This window comes from Palaemon carinicauda, chromosome 14, assembly GCF_036898095.1.
Source record: "Palaemon carinicauda isolate YSFRI2023 chromosome 14, ASM3689809v2, whole genome shotgun sequence".
Taxonomy (NCBI): Eukaryota; Metazoa; Arthropoda; class Malacostraca; order Decapoda; family Palaemonidae; genus Palaemon; species Palaemon carinicauda.
The window spans coordinates 5,533,933-5,547,010 of NC_090738.1; positions in this window are offsets into that span (position 1 = coordinate 5,533,933).

Sequence of the window (13,078 nt, forward strand, 5' to 3'; positions counted from 1 at the left end):
TTATTTTGCTCGTCTGCAGAAGAGATTAGGGGAGAAAATAAAGGCAGAGTAACGCTGGTCTCAGGTCTCAAGACTTCTTAAACGTTAAGTCCAGACCTATGCCAGACGTACGAAGTTAAAGTTCACAACCCGAATACAGTCATCAGTTGATTACACTCCGCCTAAGAGGAGTAAGGTTCTGCCACAACAGATCTCTGCTGTTAAGGCTTTACCTCAGCAGAACTTAGTGTCTGCCGACCCCAAGTTAACTCTACTGCAGTCCATACAGTCACAACTTTCGGTCTTGATGCGTGAGTGTCGGGCTGAGAGTGTTGCACCTCCTCCTCCGCCTACACTCCCTCCACCTGTTCTCGCTCCGCCTGTGCTCGCCCAGCCTGCACCTGCTCCGCCTGTGCTCGCCCAGCCTGCACCTGCTCCGCCTGGTCGCAGCACCATCTGCCAGGCGTACGATGTTGTGAACTCTACTACAGTCCATGCAAGCACAGCTTTCGGACTTGATGAGTGAGTGTCGGGCTGAGAGTGTTGCTCCTCCGCCTCCGCCTACACTCCCTCCTCCTACACTCGCTCCGCCTGATCACAGTACCATCTGCCAGGCGTACGATGTTGTGGACTCTACTACAGTCCATGCAAGCACAGCTTTCGGACTTGATGAGTGAGTGTCGGGCTGAGAGTGTTGCTCCTCCGCCTCCGCCTACACTCCCTCCTCCTACACTCGCTCCGCCTGATCACAGTACCATCTGCCAGGCGTATGATGTTGTGGACTCTACTACAGTCCATGCAAGCACAGCTTTCGGACTTGATGCGTGAGTGTCGGGCTGAGAGTGTTGCTCCTCCGCCTCCGCCTACACTCCCTCCACCTACACTCGCTCCGCCTGATCGCAGTACCACCTGCCAGCAGTTCCACCTGCCAGGCGTACGATGTTGAGACACGTGCTGAGTTTGCTGTTCCCTGTGGTGTTCAGCCTCCGCCTTTCTTAAGGCAACCTTTACATTGGGATCAGGAGGATTATACCTCTCTTCCTCCGCCTCCACTTGCTGCTCCACCAGTGATGCAACACTCGGTTGAGGTACAACAACCTCTCCCGTCCATGAGTCAGTTTCCTCAGCTCTTGCTGCAGCGAGCTCAACCCTCCATAAGGCAAGCACCACAACACCTTAGCCTTGCGCCTCAGGAGCCTCAGCTTGCGAGACATTTACCTTGTTCTGCGCAGCCTCTTCCTCATCGCGCTCCGCTCACACCACAGGAACTGGAACTTGCTACTCCGCTTCCGCCAACCGCTCAGCAAGCGCAACCCTTGGGTTCAACCACTCATGCTAGGAGTCAGCCTCCTCCACCCATGCGCCTTCCTTCTGCTTGTCTTTTATTCAGCCTTTGCAGACTGAGCCTCAGGTGTTCCCTCATCGGAGTCTTGAAGAGGAAACCACACTATTGTTGTTCCAGCTCGTTCTGACTCTGCTGTTCAGCATACCATGGTTTAAACCCCATGCAAGCATGCATAAAGCACTCTAGCACTGGTCATGGAATTTCTGAGAAATGTTAAACGCCATGCACACGCTCTGCTTTCCTTTCAGCAGGCTCTGCTTACAGCAGGCTCTGCTTACTACATGCTCAGCATTCAGCATGCTCTGCATTCAGCATGCTCTGCATACAACATGCTCTGCATACAGCATGCTCTGCATTCAGCATGCTCTGCATACAACATGCTCTACATACAGCATGCTCTGCATACAGCATACTCTGCATACATCATGCTCTGCATACCTTACCGCATGCTTCTCAACACATCTTGGGTTGTTGCCAACTCACTAGACTGTCAAGCAGTTTCATAACGTTGCCTTCTAGTCTGCTGCTTTGCACCAGTGAACCCTCACTCAGAGAACTTAGCTTTTCTAGGATAAGGTCCCTGTAGATGAGAAAGTTCTTTTCTCCCTCCTTCTGATATTCCCTTGAGGACTCTGTCATTTGGAGGGAGCCTTTAGCTGCATAACCTCTTATGGACTTTTATTTAAGCATAACATGCTTACAGGGAAGGTAATGGTTACACTTCAGCCGCTAATCCCGTCTGTTACCACACCTGCTCCCATAGACCTTGAGCTGTGTTGCATGACATGCAGTCCAAGCTTAGTCCTTGTTAGAGGATTTTTTTGTTTACGGAGTCAATGTGTCACGGGGAAGACGTTCAACAACCAACAGAAGGGACTTGTTGTGACGCAGTGCGGCAACCTCAGCAACCCGTTAAGGAGTTGTCTGTACGACCCAGACAGTCTAGACAGATTCGGGTTGTCACTGTACTTCCTCGCTTGCCCATGATTGACAGTTTACAGACTGTGCAGCAGTATCATGATCTTGTGTCCGGCTCCGTCAGACGACTGGCTTTTAAGAGCTCCCTCAAGTCGTCGCTGTCTGGAGATTTTCAAATGGACTATGGATCTGACCAAGGAACTGGGCCTCCTGGTCAATTTTGAGGAGTCTCAGCTCGTTCCATCCCAGACCATTGTCTCCTTGGGTATGGATCTTCAGAGTCGAGCTTTCGGACTTGTCCGTCGGCCCCAAGGATCTTCCAAGCCCTAGAATGCATCCAGAGCATGCTGAGAAGGAACCGATGCTTAGTCAGGCAGTGGATGAGTCTAACAGGGACACTTTCATCGCTGGCCCTGTTCATCGAGTTAGGGAGACTCCACCTCCGCCCCCTTCAGTATCATCTAGCTGCTCACTGGATAAAGGACATGACGCTAGAGACGGGCTCAGTTCCTGTTTCCGAAGAGATGAGGTCTACTCTAACGTGGTGGAAGAACAGCATTCTTCTCAAGGAAGGTCTACCTTTGGCTGTTCAGACCTCCGACCACCGTCTCTTCTCGGACGCATCGGACACGGGCTGGGGTGCGACACTGGACGGACAGGAATGCTCGGGAACATGGAATCAGGAGCAAAGGACACTTCACATCTATTGCAAGGAGTTGTTGGCAGTTCATTTGGCCTTGATAAACTTCAAGTCCCTCCAGCTTAACAAGGTGGTGGAGGTGAACTCCGACTACACCACAGCCTTGGCTTACATCTCCAAGCAGGGAGGGACTCATTCGAGGAAGTTGTTCGAGATCGCAAGGGACCTCCTCATTTGGTCAAAAGATCGAAAGCTCACGCTGGTAACGAGGCTCATTCAGGGCGATATGAATGTCATGGCAGATCGCCTCAGCCGGAAGGGTCAGGTCTTCCCCACAGAGTGGACCCTTCACAAGAATGTTTGCAGCAGACTTTGGGCCCTGTGGGGTCAGCCAACCATAGATCTATTCGCTACCTCGATGACCAAGAGGCTCCTCTTGTATTGTTCTCCGATTCCAGACCCAGCAGCAGTTCGCGTGGATGCCTTTCTGCTGGATTGGTCCCATCTCAACCTGTATGCATTCCCGCCATTCAAGATTGTCAACAGGGTACTTCCGAAGTTCGCCTCTCACAAAGGGACACGGCTGACGTTGGTTGCTCCCCTCTGGCCCGCGAGAGAATGGTTCACTGAGGTACTGCAATGGCTGGTCGACGTTCCCAGGACTCTTCCTCCTAGAGTGGACCTTCTGCGTCAACCTCACGTAAAGAAGGTACACCCAACCTCCACGCTCTTCGTCTGACTGCCTTCAGACTATCGAAAGACTCTCAAGAGCTAGAGGCTTTTCGAAGGAGGCAGCCAGAGCGATTGCCAGAGCTAGGACGACATCCACTCTCAGAGTCTATCAGTCTTAATGGGAAGTCTTCCGAAGCTGGTGCAAGGCCAATGCAGTTTTCCTCAACCAGTACCAATGTAACCCAGATTGCTGACTTCCTGTTACATCTAAGGAACGTAAGATCCCTATCAGCTCCTACGATCAAGGGTTACAGAAGTTTGTTGGCAGCGGTTTTCCGCCACAGAGGCTTGGATCTTTCCTCCAACAAAGATCTACAGGACCTCCTTAGGTCTTTTGAGACCTCAAAGGAACGTCGGTTGTCCACTCCAGGCTGGAATCTAGACGTGGTCCTAAGGTTCCTAATGTCATCAGGATTTGAACCGCTCCAATCAGCCTCTTTTAAGGACCTCACATTAAAAACTCTTTTCCTCGTGTGCTTAGCAACAGGTAAAAGAGTAAGTGAGATCCACGCCTTCAGCAGGAACATAGGTTTCACATCTGAAACGGCTACATGTTCCTTGCAGCTCGGTTTTTTGGCTAAAAACGAGCTTCCTTCCCGTCCTTGGCCTAAGTCGTTCGAGATCCCAAGCCTGTCCAACATGGTGGGGAACGAACTGGAGAGAGTACTTTGCCCAGTTAGAGCTCTTAAGTACTATCCAAGAAGGTCAAAACCATTACGAGGACAATCAGAAGCCTTATGGTGTGCTATCAAGAAGCCTTCTCTACCAATGTCTAAGAACTCAGTTTCTTACTACATCAGGCTTCTGATTAGAGAAGCAAATTCTCATCTGAAGGAAGAAGACCTTGCTTTGCTGAAGGTAAGGACACATGAAGTGAGAGCTGTGGCTACTTCAGTGGCCTTCAAACAGAACCGTTCTCTGCAGAGTGTTATGGATGCAACCTATTGGAGAAACAAGTCAGTGTTCGCATCATTCTATCTCAAAGATGTCCAGTCTCTTTACGAGTACTGCTACACCCTGGGTCCATTCGTAGCAACGAATGCAGTAGTAGGCGAGGGCTCAGCCACTACATTCCCATAATCCCATAACTTTTTAACCTTTCTCTTGAATACTTTTTATGGGTTGTACGGTCGGCTAAGAAGCCTTCCACATCCTTGTTGATTTGGCGGGTGGTCAATTCTTTCTTGAGAAGCGCCAAGGTTAAAGGTTGTGATGAGGTCCTTTAGTATGGGTTGCAGCCCTGTATACTTTAGCACCTTTGAGTTGATTCAGCCTCCCAAGAGGAACGCTGCGCTCAGTAAGGAAGACGATCTTATTAAAGGCAGAGTAACGGTTCAAGTCGACTTCCTTACCAGGTACTTATTATTTCATTGTTATTGTGGATAACTGATTATATGAAATATGGGATACTTAGCTATCCTTTAATCTTGTACACTGGTTTTCACCCACCCCCCTGGGTGTGAATCAGCTACATGATTATCGGGTAAGTTTAATATTGAAAAATGTTATTTTTATTAATAAAATAAATTTTTGAATATACTTACCCGATAATCATGATTTAATCGACCCTCCCTTCCTCCCCATAGAGAACCAGTGGACCGAGGAATAATTGAGGAGGTGTCAACAAGAAGTACTTGAGTACCTGGCCACAGGTGGCGCTGGTAAATACACCCCCTTCTAGTATTGTGATAGCTGGCGTATCCCTCCATAGAATTCTGTCGGGCAACGGAGTTGACAGCTACATGATTATCGGGTAAGTATATTCAAAAATTTATTTTATTAATAAAAATAACATTTCGACAACCGAACATTTTCTACATCCGAAGTTGGTTCTGGAATGGATTAAATTCGTATGTAGAGGTTCCACTGTATATATATATATATATATATATATATATATATATATATATATATATATATATATATATATATATATATATATATATATATAGTTGACCCTAAAGATGTAGCACAGCTACTTGCTACACTTTGCTCACGTTTCATGCATTAGCGTATGTTGTTCTTCTTTCTTCTTGCAATACTGAAGCTTTTAATCTACCTTGCAGTATGGAGAAGATACAAATTGCTATCTCTAGCTCGTCTTTGAGTGCCCCAGGGGAAGATCACATCAGCTATGAAATGATTTCACATCTGCCACTAGATACTATGGGATCTTTATTAGAAACTCTTAATGATCTATGGGCTTCGAATATTCCTCCTGACTCCTGGCATACTTTAATTGTAATTTCCGGCCACAAGTCTGGTAAAGACCCATAACTGCCATCTAGTTATAGGCCTATAGCGCTAACTATTGCATATGCAAACTAATACAGAGAATGGTCAACAACTGACTTGTATGGTTTCGAGAATAAAAAATCCTTTAATCAAACAGGCAGTTCGACTTTAGGGAAAACCGAAGTACACTAGACCTGTTGCTGATCTTATCAAGGGAAATTTCAAGTGCCTTAGCTAACCAAAATCAGATGGTATGTCTTTTTTTGACCCCGAATAGGAATATGACACCATTTGGAAGGTAGTACAGTAATTTAAAGCAGTTGGCCTTGAGGGGAATAGGAGAACAAATGTTGTATTTTATTGAAGCATTTCTATCAAACCGTTCTATTAAAGGGAGAGTGGGGTCAGAACCATCTTTTACCTACTTGTAAGAAGTTGGTCTCCAAGGTAGCATCTTGAATATGACCTTATTCGCTGTTGCTATTAATAGTCTCATGAGTCACCTACTTTCTAGCAGACAAGGATCACTTCTTTATTGATGATTTTGGAAATTTATTGTAGTATAGTGGGTCATTTGCACTACAAGCACAGCAAAAGCTTCAAATTGATATCAATGCTGCTTGCGCATTAGAAAATTCTCGGAAATTCATATTTTCTTCTCAGAAGACCAAAGCCATTTATTTTACTCATACTTGTAAAAGAGGAGATCCCACCATTTTCTTGAATAATTGTATTTTGCCATATGAAGATACAGTAATGTCAAGTTTCTTGGGGTAATATTTGACAAGAAAATTTTCTTTGGTTCCATATGAATGACCTATCCATCAGGGTTAAAAGGCCACTGAATATCTTTAAAGTCGTATCACATTTTGATTGGAGTGCTGGTAGAACAACTTTGCTTAAAATTTATACATCTTTGTGTCTGAGCAAATTAGACTAGGCGCATCAATTTTATGGGTCAGTTACTACACTTTGCTTGAAAGACTTGATGTTATTCACAATGTGGGGTTCCACATCTGGACTGGTGTATACAGAACATCTCCCATTATATATGTAGATTCTGACATGACTCCCATTTCCATCTATAGAGAGGAGTCGAGTTTAAGGTTTTTATGAAAAACATTCCTAACAGTAAGTATGTTACGGCTCCTTTAAAGTGAGCTCCTATTATTATTATTATTATCATCATTTCTTGCTAAGCTACAACCCTAGTTTGAAAAGCAGGATGCTATATGCCCAGCATGTATAGCAGAGGTAGGATACCCCAAGTCTCTCCCTTGGTGTAATCCATCTAATAAAGTATATTTACAGGAGGAGGAAAAAATACCTTACCCAGTAAGGTAATGAAAAGTGGATTCTTAAATCATGCTGTTCAGCATCGTGGGAAACGTGTTTTTGCGGATGGTTCCAGCGGGAGTTGGAAGTGCAGAAGTGGTGGGGGATATTGTTATAAGAAGGAAACTTCCATCCTCTTATTCAGCATTTACTGCAGAGCTGTATACAATAATTCTCTCAGTCCGATATATTTTTGAAAATGGTGATCAAAATAGCTTTTACACAAGTTTTATGGATTCCAGTAGTGTTTTACTGGCAATTAAAAAAATATGCCATCCGATCATTTAATACAAGAGGTGTAGGTCTGGTTAGTATCTCTGCAGTCTAGGATGAATATCAGTGTTCAATTCTGTTGGGTCCCAGCAAATGTTGGGGTGGATGGGAATGAAAGAGTAGATAAGGCAACTAAGGAAGCTTCAGGGTTACTTAGCACATCCTCCATAAGTATTCCTTACAAAGACCTTAGAAGTAATATACATTTCCACTATAAGAATATGTGGCAGACTCGATGGACTGAACTGACAAACAATACAAAATTGAAACAAATTCACCCTTCAGTGGATAAATGGTCATCTTCTAATTCTACAGGTAGGGGGGATAACATCGTTTTAACCAAGCTGCTTATTGGCCATACACATGCAACCCATAGTTATTCAATGAAGAGTGGGGAAGGGCGACAGGCCCCTCTTTGTAATACCTGTCAAGTGACTTGATATAAAACATATTTTAGTAGATATCCTGGTTTTAATCTTCACAGAACACATTTACTTCAGAATAAACCTTTAAGAGATATACAGTGGGATATTGATATCCCATGAACTTGAAAAAAAAAATGATGTGTTTATTGGGTTTCATCACAAGCGTTGATTAACTTTATCAATTTATATATCTAATTTTCCTATTCATTTAACATTTAAATGTTATTGTACGAAAGAAATGTGATTATTTTGATAAGTTGAAATAATACCAAATGATGTGAGTTTATGGATAAGATTCATTAATTTGTATCATATAAAGCTGAATGGCCTTTGATGTCCCATTGCTTGGTTTGAGGCCTAAAATTTATAATCCAATCCCCCCCAAAAAAAAGAATAGTTTACTTTTTCTGACAGGTACCAGCATTGACTCTTAAAAGCAAAAAGGGTTGAAGGCCGACTGTCAACTGTTCTTCAAACTGTTCACATCATGCCAAAGCAGAGTGTGACTCGGAGTTCTTCCGTCAGGAGACCCACATGCATCCTACTGCCTTCAGTGATGATGGAAAGCCCCACACCTGTCAGAAATCCTACCTCACTACCATTCTTCAGAGCCAAGTCACAATCCCTGGGGCAGAACCAGACACTGATAGCATCATTATTGATGGTGCAGCATTGGTGAACAGTTAGCCCCTAATAAGTTGAAAGACATTTAAAGAGTATGTAATGCTCGATGTCTTTAATACAATACAAGCATACTCTACCAAGTACAAGAGAAAAGACATTGTGTTTGATGTCTACTGGCTATCTAGTATAAAAACTAATACTAGATAAAAGAGACGATATGGGGTGAGACACAGGGTGACAAGAGAGGGCAAAATTTTGTCTAACATGCAAAACTTCCTAAGAGAAAATGACAACAGACCCGAGCTGTTTAAATTTCTGTCTGATCAAGATTGCCTATGTGGTCACACCAAATTTGGACAACATGACCAAAGAAGAAAATGCTGTTGTCAGCAACCACACTATCAATCTGGCTGGGGAGGTACCAAGTAGTCCTGAAGAAGCTGACATGTAGATCTTAATGATCCTAAGGTATGCAAAGTCATTAGGATCAAAGGCAGGGACACAGATGTTGTCATTAATATTATTACTAGCTAAGGTACAGCCCTAGTTGGAAAAGCAGGATGCTATAATCCCAAGGGCTCCAACAGAGAAAAACGACCCAGTGAGGCAAGGAAATAAAGAAATACATATTTTAAGAATAGTAAAATTACAATAGATCCATCATAAATAAACTATAAAGAGAGACTTATGTAAACCTGTTAAACATAAACATAAACATTCGCTGCAAGTTTGAAGTTCTACTGATTCAAATGCATGATTAGGTAGATCACTCCACAATCTGGTCATAGCTGGAATAAAACATCTAGAATACTGTGTTGATCTGGGAAGATCTGAATGTAAAGGATGGTCAGATGTATGAAAAATCTTATGCAACATGCATAAAGAACTAACTGAAAAATAGTGCCAGAGATTAATATCTAGATCAGGAATAAGAAATTTTATCGATCACACATTCTTGTCCAACAAATTAAAACGAGATTCAGCAACGGAAGACCAGGCAGGAGAAAATTACTCAAAACAAGGCAAAATGAAAGAATTAAAACACTTCTTCAGAACAGATTGATCACCAAAAATATTCAGAATTTCTTAATAATAAGCCCTTTTTTGTGCCATTGAAGAAGAAACAGGCTGAATATGTTTCTGTAGGCACTTCAAGCAGATGTGGGTTACCTTTGGGCAAAGGCAGAACCTGAGATGACTTCCTGTACATGATTTGTATTGCACTCTGAGTGCACTGCGATGTTGCTTCAGCATTCTGTGGGAAGCAAAGGTGTGGGACAGAGGTAGATGGAGAAAGCTGACCAGAAACATCGACCCCACATAGAAGTGGGAAAAGATATAGACAAAGAAGAAGAAGAAGTCTATTTCCAAATCATTAAACGTACACGGTCATCATCAATCTATCTATACACATGCGGAAGGCAACCAACCGTCCACGTACAAACAAAGACTCTAAAAGAGTCCAAAGGAGGAATTACTGCGCTTATACAAAAAAATCACTTCCAAGCTGGCTGATCGATGAACAAAAGAAAAATAATAATCCAGCATTGGGGACACAACCGACTACTGCTGCAGTCAAATAGAAAAAGCATTCGCCCAAGACATTCATCAATGCTCTATCCTAGCTATGAATGTCTTGGGCGAATGCTTTTTCTATTTGACTGCAGCAGGAGTTGGTTGTGTCCCCAATGCTGGATTATTATTTTTCTTTTGTTCATCGACCAGCCAGCTTGGACTCTTTAGAGTTTTTGTTTGTCCGTGGACTGTTGGTTGCCTTCCGCATGTGTATAGATAGATTGATGATGATCGTGTACGTTTAATGATTTGGAAATAGACAGCTCCTGGAAAACTCTTGTAACTGTTGATGTCCAAGCCTGATATAAGTTCCGGATGATGATGATGACAATGATGACAACACTGGTTTGGCCTGGATATGGAGATATGGTATTCTGTGAATATAAAGAGTTAAGCGATTGCACAGTGGAATTGGCCGTAAGCTAATACTCTTTGCCAGGAAGTTGTGGCAGAGGGCTAGGACTGTTGCCCGTGTGTGAACGATGGTGACAACACACAAACTTATATATTATTGATTTAAGTGTTTTCGCTTGTTATGTTTTAGTGTTAAGATATGATTATTTGTTGCTGGTTTATGGCATATGGTTGACGTTTTAGTGCTAAAGGCTTTATTTTAGTCTTCAAGTGTTTTTGGTACTGTGTGTGGACTGTCAGTGTTAGGTTTGGTAATGGAATATAGTTTTCCTGATTATTGGTGAGTTCTGTGTACCCACACACACCGTTATACCATATTTAAAATATTATCACTTGTTATTTTGTCGGTTTTAGTGTTAAGTTTATGATTAATGATGAGTGATTTTTTTTGGTTGTGTTTAATTTATAAGCAATGCAGTTTTAAGGCTATGTTTCGTTTTACTGTTACCTTTGTGCAAGAGTCCAGTTGTAAGATTACGATAGTAGAAAATTGGTTTTGAGGAGACTATTTTCAGTAGTAAGATTCATCAAGGGTGTGGGGGGTTGCTTTTGTTTACATACCGCCACATTATTTTGGCGCCTGAACAGGGACTGTCAAGGTGGGATTGAAAACTGGACAGTTGGACAAGGGCAGAATAGGTTTAGGAATTAGACATAAGACCTATGGAAATGGAAGAAATGGAAGAACAGTTACAGATTTTAAAGGAGGAATTGCAGTTGTCTAATGAGAGAGAGGAGAGGTTGTTGTTAGAGAATGCGAGGTTGAGTTGTGAGAATGAGGAGATGCAAAGGAAACTAAGGGAACTTCAGGAACTGTAGAGAAGTATGGGGATGAAGGCATAAATGAAAATAAGGAACTAATGAAGAAGTTTTTGGGTACAGTACCAGAGAATGTGTTTGAGTTTACTAATTTGAAATGGAAGGAGAAAATGAGGAGGACTTGCATGATATTTTAGAGATAGTTGAGGATTACGAGTTGGATAGGTGTATGAAAGAAAGTAAATCTGTGAGTGTAAGAACTGGAATGGAGGAAAGTGTGCCAGAATTTGGTAGCATTATAGATGCTGTTATGAGAGGGCAAATGAGGGTAGCTGATAGTGTGGTAGATACGAATGTTAGGGCGAGTAATGTAGGAATACCCATGCAGACAAATGAAGGGTTTAGACAGGGAAATCAGGTTTGGAGAGATAGGAGTGTTAGTGCACAGCGAGGTAGGTCAAGTGGTGGTATGGTGAAGAGAGGTGTTATAGGTGTGAAAAGGTAGGGCATCAAAAAATACGAGGTAGAGTAAATGAGCATATAAGGAGAATGATAGGAGATACATTTTGATGATTCAATGTAATGAGGAGTGTTGCAAATTACTGAGTGAGAAGGATAATGGTGCGAGTGACTTTAATCCAAGATATGGTGGTATGGAGGACAGTGAATATGATGATGAACATACTGGCAAAGTGAGTGACAGAACTGAAAGAAGAGTAAATGTATGCATGCAAGGTGTAAAAGGAAGAATAATAACATATGTGAATATAAAGGAGAATGAATATTGTAGTTTAATTGATACGGGTGCGCAGGTGTCATTAGTAAATGTGTCGGTTATCAGGGAAATTGAGAGGTACAATTGGGAAGTGAAAAGACAGTGTACGAGTGTGAGAATTCATGGAATAGGTCAGGAAGTTTACTTGTTTGGGAAGAAGTGAGGTTGAAGGTGAAACTAGGGAGTATGGAAGTTGAACATAATTTTATTGTAATGAGAGGTAATGAAATGCCTAGTTATTTTTTGATAGGAATAGATTTTTTGAGGTTGCACAATATGTCAGTTGATATTGGTGAGGGTTTGCTTTTGAAGAATGGGTGTAAAGTAATAGTAATTGAGGATAATAGTGTATTTATGGCGAATTTTGTTGGCATGATGGATATTGCGAAGAGTGAAGATGATTTGTTGACTAAAGAAGAGGTGGAAGAAATGCAAGATGAATGTTTAGAAATAAATAGGTCACGTGAATGTATTTTAAAGGGTATTAGGGTGGAAGAATGGCCGTATGATTTGGAAGTGTATAAGAAAGTTGTTAAAATTTTTGTTATTTGTAACAATATTGTGTATTTTTTACATAGGGGAATGGATGAAGATATATATGTTCCTGTATTTCCGATGCATGCAGCTGTAAGTATGTGTATGTTAGTGCATGACAGGTATGGGCATATGGGGAAGAATAAATTATGGGAATGCAGGCGAGAAAGGTTGTTTACGCCTGGGTTTAGTCAAATTTGTAGGGATGTAGCGACTACTTGTGAGGATTGTCAGAAGGAGAAGTATCAGAGCATGCATGCAAGTCCGCCTGTTTTGAGGTTACGTATGAAAAAGCAAATTGAGATATTTGTGATTGATTGTGTTTCGTTGCCTGTCACTGCGAGGAGACATGTGGGAATGATTATTATAGTCGATCATATGAGTAAGTTTACGTATGCAGTACCCATCAAGAATAAAAGGAGCGAGACTGTAGCGAGAATGGTAAGTCAAGTGATGCTGCCGATGTGTGTGTGAAAGCCTGCAAAAATGATAAGTGACAATGGTCCGGAGTTTGT